Source organism: Mobula hypostoma, chromosome 4 (assembly GCF_963921235.1).
Source record: "Mobula hypostoma chromosome 4, sMobHyp1.1, whole genome shotgun sequence".
NCBI lineage: Eukaryota > Metazoa > Chordata > Chondrichthyes > Myliobatiformes > Myliobatidae > Mobula > Mobula hypostoma.
Genome location: NC_086100.1, coordinates 9,704,142 through 9,723,246, shown reverse-complemented (window position 1 = coordinate 9,723,246; position 19,105 = coordinate 9,704,142). Strand labels below are relative to the sequence as shown.

General features: G+C 44.0%; 1 protein-coding gene across 1 annotated transcript in view; it reads right to left on the bottom strand.

Moving 5' to 3' along the window:
- LOC134345120 (AP-2 complex subunit mu) overlaps positions 1-15,702 on the bottom strand; it is a 92,564-nt gene extending 76,862 nt beyond the window's left edge. Inside the window, exon 1 of the mRNA XM_063045300.1 lies at positions 15,597-15,702. The gene's annotated coding sequence lies outside the window, so the exon portion shown is untranslated. The remainder of the gene's footprint in view (positions 1-15,596) is intronic.
- Between the last annotated feature and the right edge of the window lie 3,403 nt (positions 15,703-19,105).

Genomic DNA, 19,105 nt, shown 5'->3' with positions numbered 1-19,105 from the left:
GTGTGCAGTTTTGGTCCCCTAATCTGAGGAAAGACATCCTTGCCATAGAGGGAGTACAAAGAAGGTTCACCAGATTGATTCCTGGGATGGCAGGACTTTCACATGAAGAAAGACTGGATGAACTGGGCTTGTACTCGTTGGAATTTGGAAGATTGAGGGGGGATCTGATTGAAATGTATAAAATCCTAAAGGGATTGGACAGGCTAGATGCAGGAAGATTGTTCCCGATGTTGGGGAAGTCCAGAACAAGGGGCCACAGTTTGAGGATAAAGGGGAAGCCTTTTAGGACCGAGATTAGGAAAAACTTCTTCACACAGAGAGTGGTGAATCTGTGGAATTCTCTGCCACAGGAAACAGTTGAGGCCAGTTCATTGGCTATATTTAAGAGGGAGTTAGATATGGCCCTTGTGGCTATGGGGATCAGGGGGTGTGGAGGGAAGGCTGGGGTGGGGTTCTGAGTTGGATTATCAGCCATGATCATAATAAATGGCGGTGCAGGCTCGAAGGGCTGAATGGCCTACTCCTGCACCTATTTTCTATGTTTCTATGTAATATGATGGGGGTTTGTTTATATGTGGGGGGGGGGATTTCATAAGATCGGCGCTCATAAACTGGGGACATAAATAATTCCCTGCTCTACTTCAAAGTTACACAAAATTACCTCAGGGAAACTAGATGGGTAATTCATCTCCAAACACTCTCTTCAACTTTCACACATACTTCAGGTCCCAACTGTATCTCTTCGACACATGATAAGCAGATAAATCCACAGTTCGAACCTAAGACTTAAACCCCAATGATTTTCATGGGAACACACATCAAAAATGTGGCCTGGCTAAAAACCCACACAAAATATGCAATGGGTGTAGCCTCAGCGCAATGATTAATGTACAAGAATATGCACATCTCGTATTTGGAATAAAACTGTGGGAACCACACTTAATGACTTATTTTGAAAGTTATTTTGAGAGTGGTTGAAATACTAGGATGAGAAAGAAGAGGGGAAGAAATAAAGGTAATTTAGCCCCTGCAAAAAAGCAAGACCAATCTTTCAACCCTGCAGCCAGTTGGAGAATGCAGCTGCATAAATTGTTAATTGGGGCACTGATTGTGGCAGTGTTGTGAGCAGTCTGAAGTAAAGGAAATTCACACATAAACAGCACGTCATATAGTGGTTAAAAGTGAGGAGACAGTTAGGCTATTTGCCCTACCAAGTCTGCTGTGCCATTCCACCACAGCCATTTATATTCACTTTCAACCCATTCTCCTGCCACTCTTGCTAACCAAGAATCTATCAATCTCCGTTTTAAATATACCCAATGACTTGGCCTCCACATCCCCCTGTGGCAATGAATTCCACAGATTCCCCACCTTCTGGGAAAAGAAATTCCTCATCTCTGCTCTAAAGGGACGTCCTTGTGCCTTCTGGTCCTAGATATCCCCACTGTAGAATACATCCTCTTCACATCCACTCTGTCCAGGCTTTTCGGCATTTGATAGATGTCAATCAGATCCCACCTCGATCTTTTTCCCCATGAGTTACCCTTAAACAGTAACAAACCAGGAATATTTACATTTCAGAATCAGATCTATTATCACTAACATTGATGATGTGAAATGATTTTTTGCAATTTATATTTATGCCTTTGCACTGCACAAAATAAAGTTGACATATGCCAGTGATAATAAATCTGATTCATTATCATTCATAATAATAATTAATTAATAATGCAAAAGGAGGTAATGCTCATGGGCTCTTGGATCATTGGAAACAGTTTGCACTACTGCCAGTCTTCAGATAAGTATAACCAAATAAAACCTCTTTCAGTGACAATGAAAGATAGTCAAATAGCTTAATTAGAACAAGCACCAATTAAAGTCCGGTTGTTCTCTAGCAAATGGGCACAATACAAGGGATATTTTAGCCGATACAAACTCTCATGGCAAACATCTTACCTCAAAAAGCCATAGCACATTCTCAAGTGAAGCTAGTCTAGTTTCAGAAACATCAGGAAAATCATTATAAAATATCTAAAATCAAGTATTTCAGGCTCAAACACGACTGAATTAGGATCTGAAGACCATCGCTGAAGCCGTCAGCGCAGGAGTTGAGTGGGCGAAGTGGTCCCGACCCTCCAAGCAGACCATTGCCTTTGTCAGAGCTGGAGAGCAGCCAATACCTGCCAAAAGAACATCTGCAGGCAATCTGATCTCTGCAAGGGACTGGCAGCTGTTGGTAGACCTTGAAGGGCAGCCGAAGTTCCCCAACCATATTGCGGCCACCACCCTGAGACCAGACATTGACCTAGTGTCTGAGTCTACTAAGCAAATGGTGCTACTGGAGCTGACAGTCCCATGGGAAGACAGCTTGGAAGAGGCCTTTGAAAGGAAGCTCTCCAACTACGCAGGACTGGTCAGCAACTGTCAGCAGGCTGGATAGAGAGCGAGATGTCTCCCAGTGGAGGTTGGTTGTAAGGGATTCATAGCCCATTCTTTAGTTACAGCCTTCAGCATTTTGGGCATCGAGGGAGAGAGGAAGAGGAGAGCCATCCGCAGTACCACCGATGCGGCAGAGAGGGCCTCAAGATGGCTGTGGCTCAAAAGAGGGGAGCTATGGAGTCATAAGTAGCTAGCCATCTGGACACAAGCTGGGGTCTGAAGAGCCCGGGCTGGGTTACCTGGAGGAAGTTGTATGATGTTGAAAGACCTGAAACACCCGATGATTCCAGGAACATCACTGAAGATGTGTCCAGAAGCATCAATAGATGTATGTACACAGGCTCAAACATGACTGAATCTGTTGTGATGACCACAGGACGCAGATCCAAAGGGCAGTAATGAAAGGAATGCTAACTGTCTTTGGTGATATGCAGTTAGTAGTATACTAGCCAGTACCTTGGGAGAACGCAAACAACAGGAATTCTGCAGATGCTGGAAATTCAAGCAACACACATCAAAGTTGCTGGTGAACGCAGCAGGCCAGGCAGCATCTCTAGGAAGAGGTGCAGTCGACGTTTCAGGCCGAGACCCTTCGTCAGGACTAACTGAAGGAAGAGTGAGTGAGGGATTTGAAAGTTGGAGGGGGAGGGGGAGATCCAAAATGATAGAAGACAGAGGGGGAGGGATGGAGCCAAGAGCTGGACAGGTGATAGGCAAAAGGGATACGAGAGGATCATGGTACAGGAGGTCCGGGAAGAAAGACGGGGGGGGGGGTACCAGAGGATGGGCAAGGGGTATATTCAGAGGGACAGAGGGAGAAAAAGGAGAGTGAGAGAAAGAATGTGTGTATAAAAATAAGTAACAGATGGGGTACGAGGGGGAGATGGGGCATTAGCGGAGTTAGAGAAGTCGATGTTCATGCCATCAGGTTGGAGGCTACCCAGACGGAATATAAGGTGTTGTTCCTCCAACCTGAGTGTGGCTTCATCTTTACAGTAGAGGAGGCTGTGGATAGACATGTCAGAATGGGAATGGGATGTGGAATTAAAATGTGTGGCCACTGGGAGATCCTGCTTTCTCTGGCGGACAGAGTGTAGGTGTTCAGCAAAGCGGTCTCAATAGCTGGTGAACACAGCAGGCCAGGCAGCATCTCTAGGAAGAGGTGCAGTCGACGTTTCCGGCTTATACCACAGAATCTTTAATATTAGTCTCATGTTAATGACAGTGCCACCAACAATACTGCAGTCTCCTCTATGCACTGAAATAGAAGCCAAGATGGTATCCTGAAGGTTACCTATACCAGTGGGACTTACTAATTGTTCCTGACATATGCTTCTAATTCTTGATGTGAAATCCAGGAAAATCAGGAAAAGAGCAAGAAAATCTGGGGGAAAAGGAGCATTTATCTAGAGTTGCAGACCTACCTGTAACTGAAAAATGTTTTGCAGTAATACCATTGTTTAAAAACTAAGTATTAGCAGGTTGTAGTCATTTTCTTTTTTAGTTTCCCTGCTCATTCATTACTTTCTCTATTCAACTCCTTTTTTGTCTGCTCTGCCCCACCTCTTCATCATTCACTGTTTGACTTGAAGATATCCAATGAGTTATCTTGGACAAATACAGAATTCAAACCAAAAGCAAGGTCATCACACAGAGTTATCAGGATCAAATACAGCCGTTTTCTACTGGTATCATAACACTGCAGAGCCCTTTGGACAATGATATCTGAGAGTCCAATGGTTTTAATCATCTCAAACTGTTCTACAAACATGTGCAGACTACTGTATTGACAGAGCACTGTGTTTTACCCCAGTATTATGCAGCTTTTAAAGCAGCACCCCAACAAGAGCAACCAGGCAGAGGCAAGATTTTTTTCTTACTGCAGCCTTCATTTCCCAAGAAAAACTTCAGTTATCTTTCCCATCTAAGGTTTACAATTACAAAGGAACAACAGCAGCTATATTACATTAGGAGTTTGAGGAGACTTGCTATGTCACCAAAGACTCTCACGAATGTCTACAGATGTACCGTGAAGAACATTCTAAGAGTCTGCATCACCATCTGGAATGGAGGGACTACTGCACAGGATCTGTGCTGCAGAAAATTGTAAACTTAGCCAGCTCCATCACGAGCACTAACCTCCTCAGCATTGACAACACCTTCAAAAAGTGATGACTCAAAAAGACAGCATCCATTATTATGGATGCCCAACACCAAGGACATGTCCTCTTCCCAGTGTCGTCATCAAGACGGTACAGGAGCCTGAAGAATCATACTCAACTTGTCAGAAATAGCTTCTTCTCCACCACCTTCATATTTCCAAATAAACAATGAACCCAAGTACACTACCTCACTATTGTTTCTTTCTTATCACACTGCTTATTTTATTTAATTTATACTTTTTGTAAATAATGTTTATTTTATTATGTACTGCAGTATACTACTGCCACAACAAATTTTAAGACATATGCCAGTGATATTAAATGTTTCTGAAAACAAAACTTATTTTGAGGCTGAAATGCTCAAAGCAATAAAAATTGATCAAGGCAGCAAATTTAGTATGCAGAATTCAGTGATCAAAGTTACATATCGAAAAAAAGACAAATTCCTCATGAGATACCAGAATACAATGGAGCAATTCACCCAGGAATGAAAAGAATCTATCATTTCTCAACACTTCCAAAAAAGTATAAAAAGCCAAACACAAAAAGTATCTATTGCACTTATAACAACTGAATTTCAAACATGAGAGCCACTGTCCCAGGCCTCAAAGTAAACATCACTTCATGACGACGAGATTACATATCAATAGTCACATTGTACAATCCTCTTAACTAGATATTAATCAGGACCAATTTAAACAGAACTATAACAAAAATATTTCGCATGAATATTGACAAAAATCGACACTAAACCTTAAACAAATTAGATGCGATTAAAAGTTTGAATGAGAATGAAGTCTTCGTTGGTCATGGATATTGTGTCCTAGTTGTCTAGATATGCAAGCCTGGGCAGTATGATATGGAGATCAAGTTGATATCCATGTAGCAAGATCACCCTCTCCATGCATCTGATAAACCAGAAGGAACTACAGAGACCGATACAGTTTGACACCAGCAGCATTGCATAAAATGTCAGTCGGTGTTGAACCCAAAGTAGGACTGCCTTAGGGACTTCGGCTCTGGAAATGTTCCCTCGGAGTTTACTCCCGAAGCCTTCTCCATGAGTGGATATAGCCACAAGGCAGCAGAGGCTTAAGATCAGAGTTTTTCTTCTTCTGGATGAGCTGCCAACCACAGCTGATGACCCCATTTCTTCAAATAAGTTTGACAGAAAAGGTATAAAAGAACATCTTTTTCCCAGAGGTTGGGTGAGACCAGAACTCAAGGTCATGGGTTAAGGGTGAAAGGTGAAATGTTTAAGGGGAGCACAAGGGTGATGAGAGTGGTGAATGGGCTGCCAGCGGAGGTGGTGGATGTGGGGTCGATTTCAACGTTTAAGAGAAACTAGGATAGGTAAATGGATGGGAGGGGTACAGAGGGCTATGGTCCTGGTGAAGGTTGATGGGGCTAGGTAGCACAATAGGTCAGCATAGATTAGACGAGCCTGTTTCTGTTCCATAGAGTTCTATGACACCGTGACACCATCTTGAAAACAGGGGACCATATGGATGAGCGGAAGTACAGATAGGGTCTTTGATGCTGTTGACACTAGATGACAAGAGCCACCATAAATCAATAAATCAAATTTGGGGAAGAGGAGGAGGCCAGGATCAGAGAAACAGAGATGGATTATACAGTTGGAGGAGGGTGGTGGGAAAGGTACTATTAGAGAAATATAGGATTATGACATAAATAGACTGGAAAACAAGCATGAACGTTTTAAAATTGTAGCATTTCCTAATCAAAAGTCCTGGCATTGGAGAGGGCCCAGAGCTGAATCATGAGAATGATCCTGGGAACCAAAGGGTTAACACAAGTAGTGTTCGATGGCGCTGGGCCTGTACTCGCTAGTTTAGGTTTGTGTGGGGTGGATCTTATGGAAACCTACTGAATATTGAAAGGACTAGATAAAGTAGATGTGGAGAGGATGTTTCCTACAGGAGAAACTTGGACCAGAGAACACAGCCTCAGAATATAAGGATGTCCCTTTAGAACAGAGATGGGGAGGAATTTCTTGAGCCAGAGGGGTGGTGAATCTGTGGAATTCATTGTCACAGTTGGCTAAGGAGGCCAAGTCATTGGGTATATTTAATGTGGAGGTTGATATGTTCCTAATTAGTCAAGGCATCGAAGGTCACGGTGAGAATGCAGAATGGGGTTGACAGTGATAGTAAATCTGAGGTGCAAAGGGACTTGGGAGTCCTTGTGCAGAACACCCTAAAGATTAACTCACAGGTTGAATTGGTAGTGAGGAACGCAAATGCAATGTTAGCATTCATTTCAAGAGGTCTAAAAGACAAGAGCAGGGATGAGATGCTGATGCTTTATAAAGCACTGGTGAGGCCTCACCTTGAGTACTGCGAACAGTTTTGAGTACCGGGAACAGTTTTGAGTACCATGAACAAGATGTGCTGGCATTGGAGAGGGTTCAGAGGAGATTCACAAGGATGATTCCAGGATGAAAGGGTTATCATATGAGGTGCTTTTGATGGCTCTGGGCCTGTACTCACTGGAATTTAGGGTGATGGAGGATCTCACTGAAACCTTAGGAATGTTGGAAGGCCTAGACAGAGTAGATGTGGACAGGATGTTTCCTTTGCTGGGGGAGTCTAGGACAAGAGGGCACAGCCTCAGGATAGAAGAACTTCCACTTAAAGCAGAGATGTGGAGAAATTTCTTAAGCCAGAGGGTGGTGAATTTGTGGAATTTGTTACCACAGGCAGTGGCGGAGGCCAGGTATTTAAGGTGGAGATTGACAGGTTCTTCATTGGTCACTGCATGAAAGATTACGGGGAGAAGGCCGGGGAGTGGGGCTGAAGAGGGAGAAAGAAAAGGAACAGCCATGATTGAATGGCAGAACAGACTCCATGGGTCAAATGGCCTAATTCTGCTCCAATGACTGATGGTCTAAACAAGCATAATGGAATGGCTCGATGGACTGAATGGCCTAATTCTGCTTTTCATTTTATATGGTTTAAAAAGCAATGTTCAATAACAAACACACATAGTAACAGCAGCAGGTGCATGGCAGACCTTGGCAGAGTTTGGACAATCTCATTTAGTAAGAGAATGAAGGAAGTTGATGAGATTACTGGGATACAGTGATGAGTAGAGATGAATAAAGTTTTTTTCCAAGTACTTCAGGAGTAAACTTGAGTGGAAAAGCAGCACAGCTATGAGATGGAAGAACTCCAGTGAGCTCGGTTCAATCTTGCCCTGCCATGCTATCTGTGTAGAGTTTATAATTCCTCTGTGACTGTGTGGGTGCTCCAGCTCGGTTCCACATCCCAAAGACATCTAGGCTGCAAGGGTAATTAGCCAGTGTAAATTAAGTAGGTGCAGAAAGAATTGATGATATGTGGCCAGAATAGACTATAGGGAAAATATATGGCATAAAAGGAATACTGTGAGCCAGCATAGGCTTGAAGGTTACACGCAAAAACTGATCAGTTCAGGCATAATCTATGGAAAGCAATAGAGTCGACATTTCAGGCCAAGACCCTTCCTAACGAAGGGTCAGCCCAAAATCTCAACTATTTATTCCTTTATATAGATGCTGGTTGACCTACCGAGTTCCCTTGGCATTTTGTGTTACTCTGAATGTCCAGCATCTGCAGAATCTCTTGTGTTTAAAGACTTCATGGGCCTCCTTCCAAGTCGGAATTAAATGCAAAATCGACTGAGGGTTGAAATCGATAGATATAATAGAAGTGAAAACAGATTACCTTACTGATGGCAGGGAAATGCATTCTGAAGCTCACTGTGGGATTAAAATGACACCGAAGTAGTGAAGTTCAAGTTAGTAGTCAAGCAGTGGGACATGTTGGAAAATGCATGGTCATGCACTTTGGTAGTAGAAATAAATGAGCAGACTATTTTCTAAACAGGGAAAAAATCCAAAAATCTGAGATGCAAAGGGATTCGGGAGTCCTTGTACAGAACACCCTAACGGTTAACTTGCAGGTCAAGTCAGTGGTGAGGAAGGCAAATGCCATGTTAGCATTCCTTTTAAGAGGTCTAGAATACAAGAGCAATAATGCGATGCTGAGGCTTTATAAGGCACTGGTGAGGCCTCACCTTGAGTATTATGAGGTTTTGGGCCCCTCATCTTAGAAAAGATGTGCTGGCATTGGACAGGGTCCAGAGGAAGTTCACAAGGATGACTCCAAGAATGAAAGGGGAACGTGGAATCTCATTGAAATCTTTTGAATGTTGAAAGGCCTCGAAAGAGTAGATGTGGAAAGGATGTTTCCCATGGTGGGAGAGTCTAGGAAAAGAGGGCACAGCCTCAGGATAGAGGGGCGCCCTTTCAAAACAGAGATGCGAAGAAATTTCTTTAGCCAAATGGTGGTGAATTTGTGGAATTTGTTGCCACATGCTGCTGTAGAGGCCAGGTCACTCGGTGTATTTAAGCCAGAGATTGATAGGACATGGCATCAAAGGTTACGGGGAGGGCGGGAACTGTTGTTGAGGAGAGAAAAAAAGGACCAGCCATGATTGAATGGCAGAGCACACTCGATGGGCCAGATGGCCTAATTCTGCTACAATGTCTTAGAGAGTCAGAGACTCGAGAACAGAGATGGTGCCTGAAAAAAATGTTTCTGGAGGAAATGTGTACCCATTGAGTAACTGGGTAGCAAATAAACATTTTGAGATTTAGAGATGGTTGAGAGATAAAAACATAGGTGGAAATCAATGCTGTTTTTGAATAATGTTGTCAAAGATCAGCATGCAGTTGAGAAAAAGTGTGCCGGCTTACTTTACGCCAATAATCACTTTGCCTTTTACACAAAGATTTGAGGACAAAGCCACCACCTGTAGCAGTAAAGCCTTGTTTTGACCAGATGACCCTGTACCTTTATTTAATTCTATCTTCCGGCAGACTAAATTTAAAATGCAGAGTCAAATCTCCCTCAAAGCTAAACCAAGATTTTAAACATACTAGGCAACTAGAAAGCCATATACCTCAAAGTTTAAAGTAAATTCATTATCAGAGTACATGTATGTCACCATATACTACCGAGATTCATTTTCATGCAGCCATTCACATAAAACAATCAATGTGCAAAAGACAATAAACTGTGCAAATTTTTTAAAGGAAAAATAAATAAATAATAGAATGCAAGTTGTGGTGTTCTTGAAAGTGAGTCTATAGATTGTGGAATCCAGTCAGTGGTGGGGTTAGTGAAGATATCGCCTCTGGTTCGAGAAGCTGATGCCTGAGGGAAAATAACTGTTCCTGAACCCGATGGTATATTTTAAGTGGAAGTTAATAGGTTCTTTATTAGTAAGGGTGTCAAAGGTTACAAACAGTAGACAGGAGAATGGGTTGAGGAAGAAGATAAATCTGCAATGATGGAATAACAAGGTAGACTTGATGGGCTGAATGGCCTAATTCTGCTCCTATGGCTTGTGGTCTTAAACCATAGGCAGTAATGGTTCTTGCAACAACCTTAAATTGTTGGAAGCATCGAAAATGCATTGAACAGCTTAAAAAAAAATCTCAGTATCCCTTTTACACCATTAAGAAATTCACCAACATTAAAAAGGATTGTCATTAAGTTTGCTGAGTTTGTACATTCTTTCCATCTTGGCAAGTGTTTCCCCACCGCACACCCCCTCCCCACCCCCAGAGTTCCAGTTTCCTCCTGCATCCTAAAGACATGATAGTTGGTAGGTACGTGTCTTAATGTACACGTACACACCTCCAAGAGGATCACAGCCTTGTCGTAGGGTTTGGAGGCTTCCATGCCTCAAAGACCAGAGAGCTGTGTTGCCTGGGGCCAGGGCTTCATGCTTTGGCTCTTGGTAGGGGGCACCCATGCCGACCAGATCAAAGGGCAGAGGCCAGACTAAAAGTTGGCCACCTGTCCTCAGGGGTTCAGCTCAGGACTAACAATTTTGTTTTATCCGTCAGGGTTGTTATGGAAACAGCAATGAAGAATCCTTCTGCATCTGAGTGTGACAGTATTCCTGTGTCTCCAAGCTGGGTCTTGCATGACTGACAAAGTGAAAACTGAGAGGAAGCTACTGATACGATGAGCGAAACCCTGAACACTGCCAGAAATAAAGGACCTACGCTACTGTCCGAAATGTCAGTGGAATAATAGGCAGTAAGTACATGTAGATGGCTGTTAGGAAAGTCAGCTTGTAAAGCACACAGACTAAATGTAGGAGAAACTCAGCAGGCTAGGCAGCATCTATGGGCTGCAGAGTTCCTCCTGCATTTTGTGTGTATAGCTTTAGATTTCCAGCATCTGCAGATTTTCTTGAGAGTGTTGAAAGGATGTCATGTTTGAATGGCTATCAGTGGAAAGGAAACAGGATTGCTCGAAGAGCAGGCCTCAATGAGTTGCTACATCAAAAGGAGATAAGAGGTCAAGTTAAAGAAGCTATTTAGCTCTTTGGGAGATATTGTACCATTAAAGGCAACGCATCAAACAAGTTAAAACCAGACCAATCCACCAGCATCATTGTCATTTAATTAGCCAACATAATCAAAGCCATCACTCACCCAGATATTCTCTCTTCCCCTCCCATCAGGCAGAAGACATAAAAGCCTCAAAGCAGAGACCACCAGGCTCAAGGACAACTTCTACCCCACTGGTATCAGGCTATTGATCCCTCTGTATGATAAAATAGACTCTTGACCACCCGGTTATGGCTCTGCACTTACTCGGTAACTGTAACACTTCATCCTGCATCTGTTATCGTTTTACCCTTGTACCTACCTCAATCCACTGCAGTGGTGAAATGATTGCATAGATAGCATGCAAAACAAGGTTTTTCGCTGTAACTTGGTACATGACCAGAATAAGCCAAACCATAGACACAAAAAAATGCAGCCTAAAGGTAAATACTAAAATATAAATACTACTTCATCAAATGTATTTATACATTTGTATTCTATCTGCACTCTGCCAAGAAATGAAAATGAAGTACAGAGGAAAGCTAATACATCACATGCCCATCCCCAAGCCTTTATGCTATTCAATAAGACCTGCAGAAAGTGCTTCCAAACTTCTACCATCTTCTGCAGGTAAAACTGTTCTAACTTCATCCTAAATGGCTGGCTATAATATTTTATTTATTTTATTCAGGGATACAGCACAGAACAGGCCCTTCCAGCCCAGCAAGCTGCACCATCCAGCAACCAACCTCTAACTCTAGCCTAATCAAAGGACAATTTACAATGATTAATTAACCTTTTAACCATACATCATTTGGATTGTGGGAGGAAACCAGAACACGTGGAGGAAACCCACATGGTTCACAGGGAGAATGTACTCCTTTGTACATTCTCCCTGTATGAGAATGAGAGACATTGGCAGAATTGAACTTGGAATGCCCCAAGCTGTAATAGCCTCGCATTAATTGTTACGCTATTGTTAGACCCTACTTTCCACGCTCCCTGATCAGAGAAAAATACTCCTCACTACCTAATCCATCATTTCCTCCTAGTTTGACTAAATCAACCACTAGAATAATTTCCAAGATCTACAACACTTATGCTATCTTAACAGTTGAACACCAAGTATCACGTAGAATTCATTCATGACATGAATAAGTTACATGGTTGGCATGTTACAAAGGGCCTGTAATGCGCAGTAAATTTCTTGACATGCTACAAGATGTTCAAACGCTATTAGGATAAATTGACAATGGGCATGGATTGGGACAGCAAAATGCTATATAGCTAGCCTCTACTCATCTCTGGGACAGAGAATTCCAGATATTCAGCTCCCTTAGGCACAACTAATGGTAGCCATCTCTCCAGAGTTGGTTCAGGTTCCACACCATGAACTGCAGCACACAAAAATCAGGTTAACATTCTAACTCCAGTCCATTTACACTCACAGCCAGATTGCTACACAGCTGCCAAGATATGTTAGCTTGACTACGTCTAGCGGTATCGAGGGGGGAATGCCACCCAGTTAGTCCCCTCATTGAAAGGTAGCAATGAACCTTGGCATTCAATGCAGCTGGCAGAGGGAAGGAAACAAGTACATGACTCACTGTCTCATTTCAGAAGGAGCTTCTCTGGCATTGCACCCTCTCAGTGCAGCACTGGCGATTAATACGTGGGGCCCAATGGGCTCATGACGAGCATAATACCTGCATCGACGGGATGTCAGTCATACAGCACAGGAACAAGCCCTTCAGCCCAACTGGCCCATGACGATCAAGATTCCTATCTAAACAGGTTCCATTTCCACATATTTGGCCCATATCCTACTCAAATCTTTCCTATCCATGTACCTGTCCAAGTTTCCTTTCAGTGTTGTTACCTCAACCACTTCCTCCTGCTGTCAATTCCACATACTGATCACCTTGTCTTGGTGTAAAAGTTGCCTGTCAGTTTCCTATTCAATCCTTCCCCTCACATCCTGAACCTATATCGTCAAGTGAAGATACACAAGACTGCAGATGCACGAAGTGCTGGAGGCTCAGTGTTGGAGACAATTATTAAAGATAAAGTCTCTGGGTACTTGGAGGCACATTATAAAATAGGTTGTAGTCAGCATGGTTTCCTCAAGGGAAAATATTGCTTGACAAATCTGTTGGAATTCTTTGAAGAAATAACAAGCAGGATACTAGAGTGGAAAGGAGAATTGGAAGACATACCTTATGAGAATAGGTTGAGTGTACTTGGCCTTTTCTCCTTGGAGCGACGGAGGATGAGGGGGGACCTGATAGAGGTGTTCAAGATAATGAGGGACATTGCATGGATAGTGGGAGGCTTTTTCCCCAATTAACATGAGGGGGCAGAGTTTTAAGGTATTTGGAAATAGGTACTGAGGGAATGTCAGGGGTACATTTTTCACAGAGTGGTGGGTGCATGGAATGCGTTGCCGGTGGTAGAAGCAGATACTATAGGGTCTTTTAAGAGCCTCAGATAGGTACATGGAGTGTAGAAAAATAGAGGACTATGTGCTAGGGAAATTCTAGGCAGTTTCTAGAGTAAGTTACATGGTTGGCATGTTACAAAGGGCCTGTAATGCGCTGTAAATTTCTATGTTCTATGAACTCAGCGGGTCGAGCCGCAACTATGGCATCACAAAAATGTTGCACTCAACATCAGCAAGGCGAAAGAACTGATTGTGGACCTCAGGAAGGGAAAGTCAGGAGAACTAACACTAGCCTTCATTGAGGGTCAGCTGGGTGAGCAACCTCAAGTTCTAGGTAGAAACATAGAAAACCTACAGCACAATACAGGCCCTTTGGCCCACAATGCTGTGGCAAACATGTACTTACTTAGAAATTACCTAAGGTTACCCATAGCCTTCCAGTTTCCTAAGCTCCATGCCCTAACACTTTGAAGCAATTACAAATAAAGCACGTCAACAGTTCCACTTTGTTAGGAGTTTGAGATTTGACATGTCACTAAAAACATTTTCACCAGATGCATGGTGGAGAGCATTCTGACTGATTGCATCACTGCGTGATACAAGAGCTTCCAATGCACCGTGGAAGAAGGTACAGAGGGTTGTAGACTCATCACAGTGAAAAGCTTCCCCATCAAGGTCATCTTCAAGAGATACTGTGTCAAGAAGGCAATATCCATCAATAAGGCAGGACATACTCTCTTCTCGTTACTACTATCGAAAGATAGAGGGGCCTGAATACCAACCATCAACAACACAGGAGCAGCTTCTAATCCTCTGCCATCAAATAACTGAATGGTCCACAAACACCATCTCATTACTCCTTTGCACTCTTTATTTCAGCAATTTATAGATTTTGTTTTGCAATGTGGTGCTTCCATGAAACTATAAATTTCATTAACACCTCAGAATCAGGTTAAATGTCACCGGCATATGTTGTGAAATTGTTGTTCTGCAGTGCAATTCATAAACAATACTACATATGATAATAAGAAATATATGCATGTAAAAATTAAATTAAAGTTGGGCAAAAGATAGCAAGGTGGTATTCTTGGATTGGTTTACTGTCTGTTGAGAAATCTGATGGTGGAGGGAAAGAACTGCTCCGAAACATTCAGTGTGTCTTCAGGCTCCTGTAACTCCAACTCAATGGTAAGGTACTGTAATAACCTGATTCCAAGGGAAATCTAAATTGGTATTTCATTGTCAAGACCCTTTACCTGGACTGGATAGCAGTCCAGATGAAGGCTGACGACATAAAATGTCAACTATTCATTTTCATCTGCAGATGCTGCCTGACCCAGAGTTCCTCCAGTATTTTGTGTGTGGCAATATGCCTTATAGTTTCTCACTCCCCGACTCTGTCTTTACACTATGCCCCTGATTACCTTACTAAAAGATCACCCCTCATTCTCCTACAAGTTCCAGCCTGCCCAAATTCTGAGTCCCTGCAACAAAGTGGTAATGAAAGACCTCATCCCCTTCCCTTCACAGACGCTGCCTGATCTGCTCCACAGAAGCTCCTCCAACATGTTGTGCGTTTTGCTCCAGTTTTCCAGCATCTGCACTGCCTCGCCAATCAGATTCATCCATGCAACCTTACCAGCTGAATTGCACCTCTCCTGTATATTCGGGCAGGGTGAAGCTGGACAGAATATTTGCGGGTGCAGGCTCGCCGTTGGCGACAAGCACCTAAAGGATAGAGGCGCACCCTGAACTCGCAGCAGCAGCAGCGAGGCCGGCCTGTTGGAATCTCCTCACCACCAGCCCCGGGTCCGAAAGCAAGGATAGGGGGTCTACCAACTACAGAGTCGGAAGCTATTGAAGTACCCCGCTTCCTCCAACACCTCAAACCCTACCCCAAAGTGCAAAGACAAGTACAGACGCCCACCAGCCGCCAAGCAGGGGAGTTGATGCCCTCTCGTCCCCACCATCACCCCACCCCCTGGGACCACCCTCCACAAAATGTCCGCTCTCGGCCTTGCCGGGGGCAGCAGCGCTCTCCAGCGGCAAAGGCCACGGGGAGTGTCCGAGCGCCCGAGTGTGGCGGAGGCCACCGAGCGCAAAGCCGCCGCAGTGAGCAAAAACCCCAGCTTCCCCCGTCTCTCACCTGCCGGTGCTTCCGGCTGCTCCTCACAAAATGTCCGCCGCCGCCCTCCTGCCCGGGCTCAGCTGGCGCGCCGGTCACGTGACGGCAACACGCACCAGACGTCAAGACGCCGCCGAGGAGGTGGTCATGTGACTTCGCCCTTGCCGGCTCTCCCACCCGAAACCCGCAATGTCACCTTCCTTCTGAGTGGGCAAATGCGCTCCGAGGAGGTTTTCCTGCTGGAGTGCAGAAACGTCGATTATTTTTTATTTTCAATGATATTTCCATGGCGATTACAATTCAAACGTATTTATGAACGCCCAGTTCAAAACAATTCATGGTTTCCCAACGTCATTCAGCTATAACGTTCATGTTTATTGTCATAGGCAAAAACACCATGACCCACACCCAGGATATAAACACAAAGGTAAATACCCGAGAAAGGACACCAAGGCACATACCCCATGGTACAAACACCAGTTTCAAGTTCCTGGGTGTCAAGATCTCTGAGGATCTAACCTGGTCCCAACATATTGATGTGGTCATAAAGAAGGCAAGACAGTGGCTATACTTTCTCGGGAGTTTGAAGAGATCTGGCATGTCAACAGATGCACTCAAAAACTTCTATAGTTGTACCGTGGAGAGCATTCTGACAGGCTGCATCACTGTCTGGTATGGAGGGGCTACTACACAGAGCCGAAAGAAGCTGCTGAGGGTTGTAAATCTAGTCAGCTCCATCTTGGGTACTAGCCTACAAAGTACTTCTTCAGGGAGCGGAGTCTCAGAAAGGCCGCGTCCATTATTAAGGACCTCCAGCACCCAGGGCCTGCCCTTTTCTCACTGTTACCATCAGGTAGGAGATACAGAAGCCTGAAGGCACACACTCAGCGATTCAGGAACAGCTTCTTCCCCTCTGCCCTCCGATTCCTAAATGGACATTGAAGCTTTGGACACTGCCTCACTTTTTAAAAAATACAATATTTCTGTTTTTGCATATTTAAAAAAATCTATTCAATATACGTAAGTGATTTACTTTGCAAACACAGGAAATCTGCAGATGCTGGAAATTCAAGCAACACACACACAAAATGCTGGTGAACGCAGCAGGCCAGGCAGCATCAATAGGAAGACATACAGTCGACGTTTCGGGCCGGGACCCTTCGTCAGGACTAACTGAAAGAAGAGATATTAAGAGATTTGAAAGTGGGAGGGGAGGGGGAGATCCGAAATGATAGGAGAAGACAGGAGGGGGAGGAATGGAGCCAAGAGCTGGACAGTTGATTGGCAAAAGGGATACGAGGCTGGAGAAGGGAGAGGATCATGGGACGGGAGGCCTAGGGAGAAAGAAAGGGGGAGGGAGGCCCAGAGGATGGGCAAGGAGTTATAGTAAGAGGGACGGAGGGAGAAAAAAAAAAGAGAAAATAAATAAATACGGATGGGGTACGAGGGGGTGTTGGGGCATTAACAGAAGTTAGAGAAGTCAATGTTCATGCCATCAGGTTGGAGGCTACCCAGACAGAATATAAGGTGTTGTTCCTCCAACCTGAGTGTGGCTTCATCTTGACAGTAGAGGAGGCCGTGGATAGACATATCAGAATGGGAATGGGACGTGGAATTAAAATGTGTGGCCACTGGGAGATCCTGCTTTATCTGGTGGACAGAACTCCCAATGCTGCCTTCCATATGTTGTCGAGACCGGATGCAGGCTTGGAGATTGTTTCGCTGAACACCCATCTCTTCCTATAGATGCTGCCTGGCCTGCTGCATTCACCAGCATTTTTTGTGTGTTAAGTGATTTACTTGTTTATTTGTTATGTTTTATTTATTTATTTATTATTATTATTATTATTTTCTCTCTCTGCTAGATTATGTATTGCATTGAACTGCTGCTGCTAAGTTAACAAATTTCATGTCACATGCCGGTGATAATAAACCTGATTCTGATTCTGATGAATACAAAGCAGTAAACACACCCAACGCCAAAACACGTACACACCCAGTGTGTAAACACTGTGAAACACACCCAGGGGATAAACACCATCATGCACACTCAGTGTGTAAACCCTGTGATACACACCCAGAGTGTAAACACCAATATACACAACCAGTGTGTAAACACAGGGATACACACCAGGGTGTACACACAATTATATGCAACCAGTGTGTAAACAGCATGATACACACCCAGGGTATAAACACTTTGAATCACAGCCAGGTGTGCCAACTCATTGATATGCATCCAGGGTGTAAACACCGTCATACACACCCAGGGTGTACACACCAGAATACACAGCCAGTGTGTAAACAGCATGATAGACACTCAGTGTGTAAACACCATGATTCACACCATGACACATATCCAGGGTGTAAGTAAAGGCATCCGTTAGTCTTGGAAAGTCTTCACTCTCCAGGGCACAGGCCTGGGCAAGGTTGTATGGAATACCGGCAGTTGCCCATGCTGCAAGTCTCCTCTCTCCATGACATCAATGTTGTCCAAGGGAAGGGCATTAGGACCCATACAGCTTGGCACCAGTGTCGTTGCAGAGCAAGGTGTGATTAAGTGCCTTGCTCAAGGACACAACACGTTCCCTCGGCTGGGGCTCGAACTGATGAATTTCGGGTAGCTAGTCCAATGCCTTAACCACTTGGCCACATGCCCACACCCAGGGTATAAACACTATGAATGACACCCAGGTGTGTAAACACCCTGATACACACCCAAGGTGTAGACAACATAATACACACCCAGTGTTTAAACACCATGGTTCACACCCAGGATGTAAACACCATGATACACACCCAGGGTATAAACACTATGATACATCCCCAGGGTATAAACACTTTCATACACACCCAGGGTATAAACACTATGATACATCCCCAGGGTATAAACACTTTCATACACACCCAGGGTATAAACACTATGATACACCCCCAGGGTATAAACACTTTCATACACACCCAGTGTGTAAACACCATGATTCACATCCACATTGTAAACACTATGATACACACTCAGTGTGTAAACACAGTCCTACAGACCCAGGGTATAACACCGAGATAAGCACCCAGTGTGTAAACACCATGATACACAACAAGGGTGTAAACACCATGATGCAAACCGAGTGTGTGAACACCACAATTCACACCCATTGTGAAAACAGCATGATACACACCAGGGTATAAACACTATGATACACACCCAGTGTGTAAACACCATGACACATACCCGGGGTATAAACACTATGAATCACACCCAGGTGCGTAAACGCCCTGATACACACCCAGGGTGTAAACTCCATGATACACCCCCAGGGTATAAACACTGTCATACACACCCAGGCTATAAACACCATGATTCACGCTCAGGGTGTACATAGCACAATACAAACCAGTGTGTAAACACCATGATACACACCCAGTGTGTAACACCACAATACACACCCAATGTGTAAGCACCACAGTGCACACCCAGGGTGTAAACACCACAATACACCCCCAGAGTGTAAACACCATGATTCACACCCAGG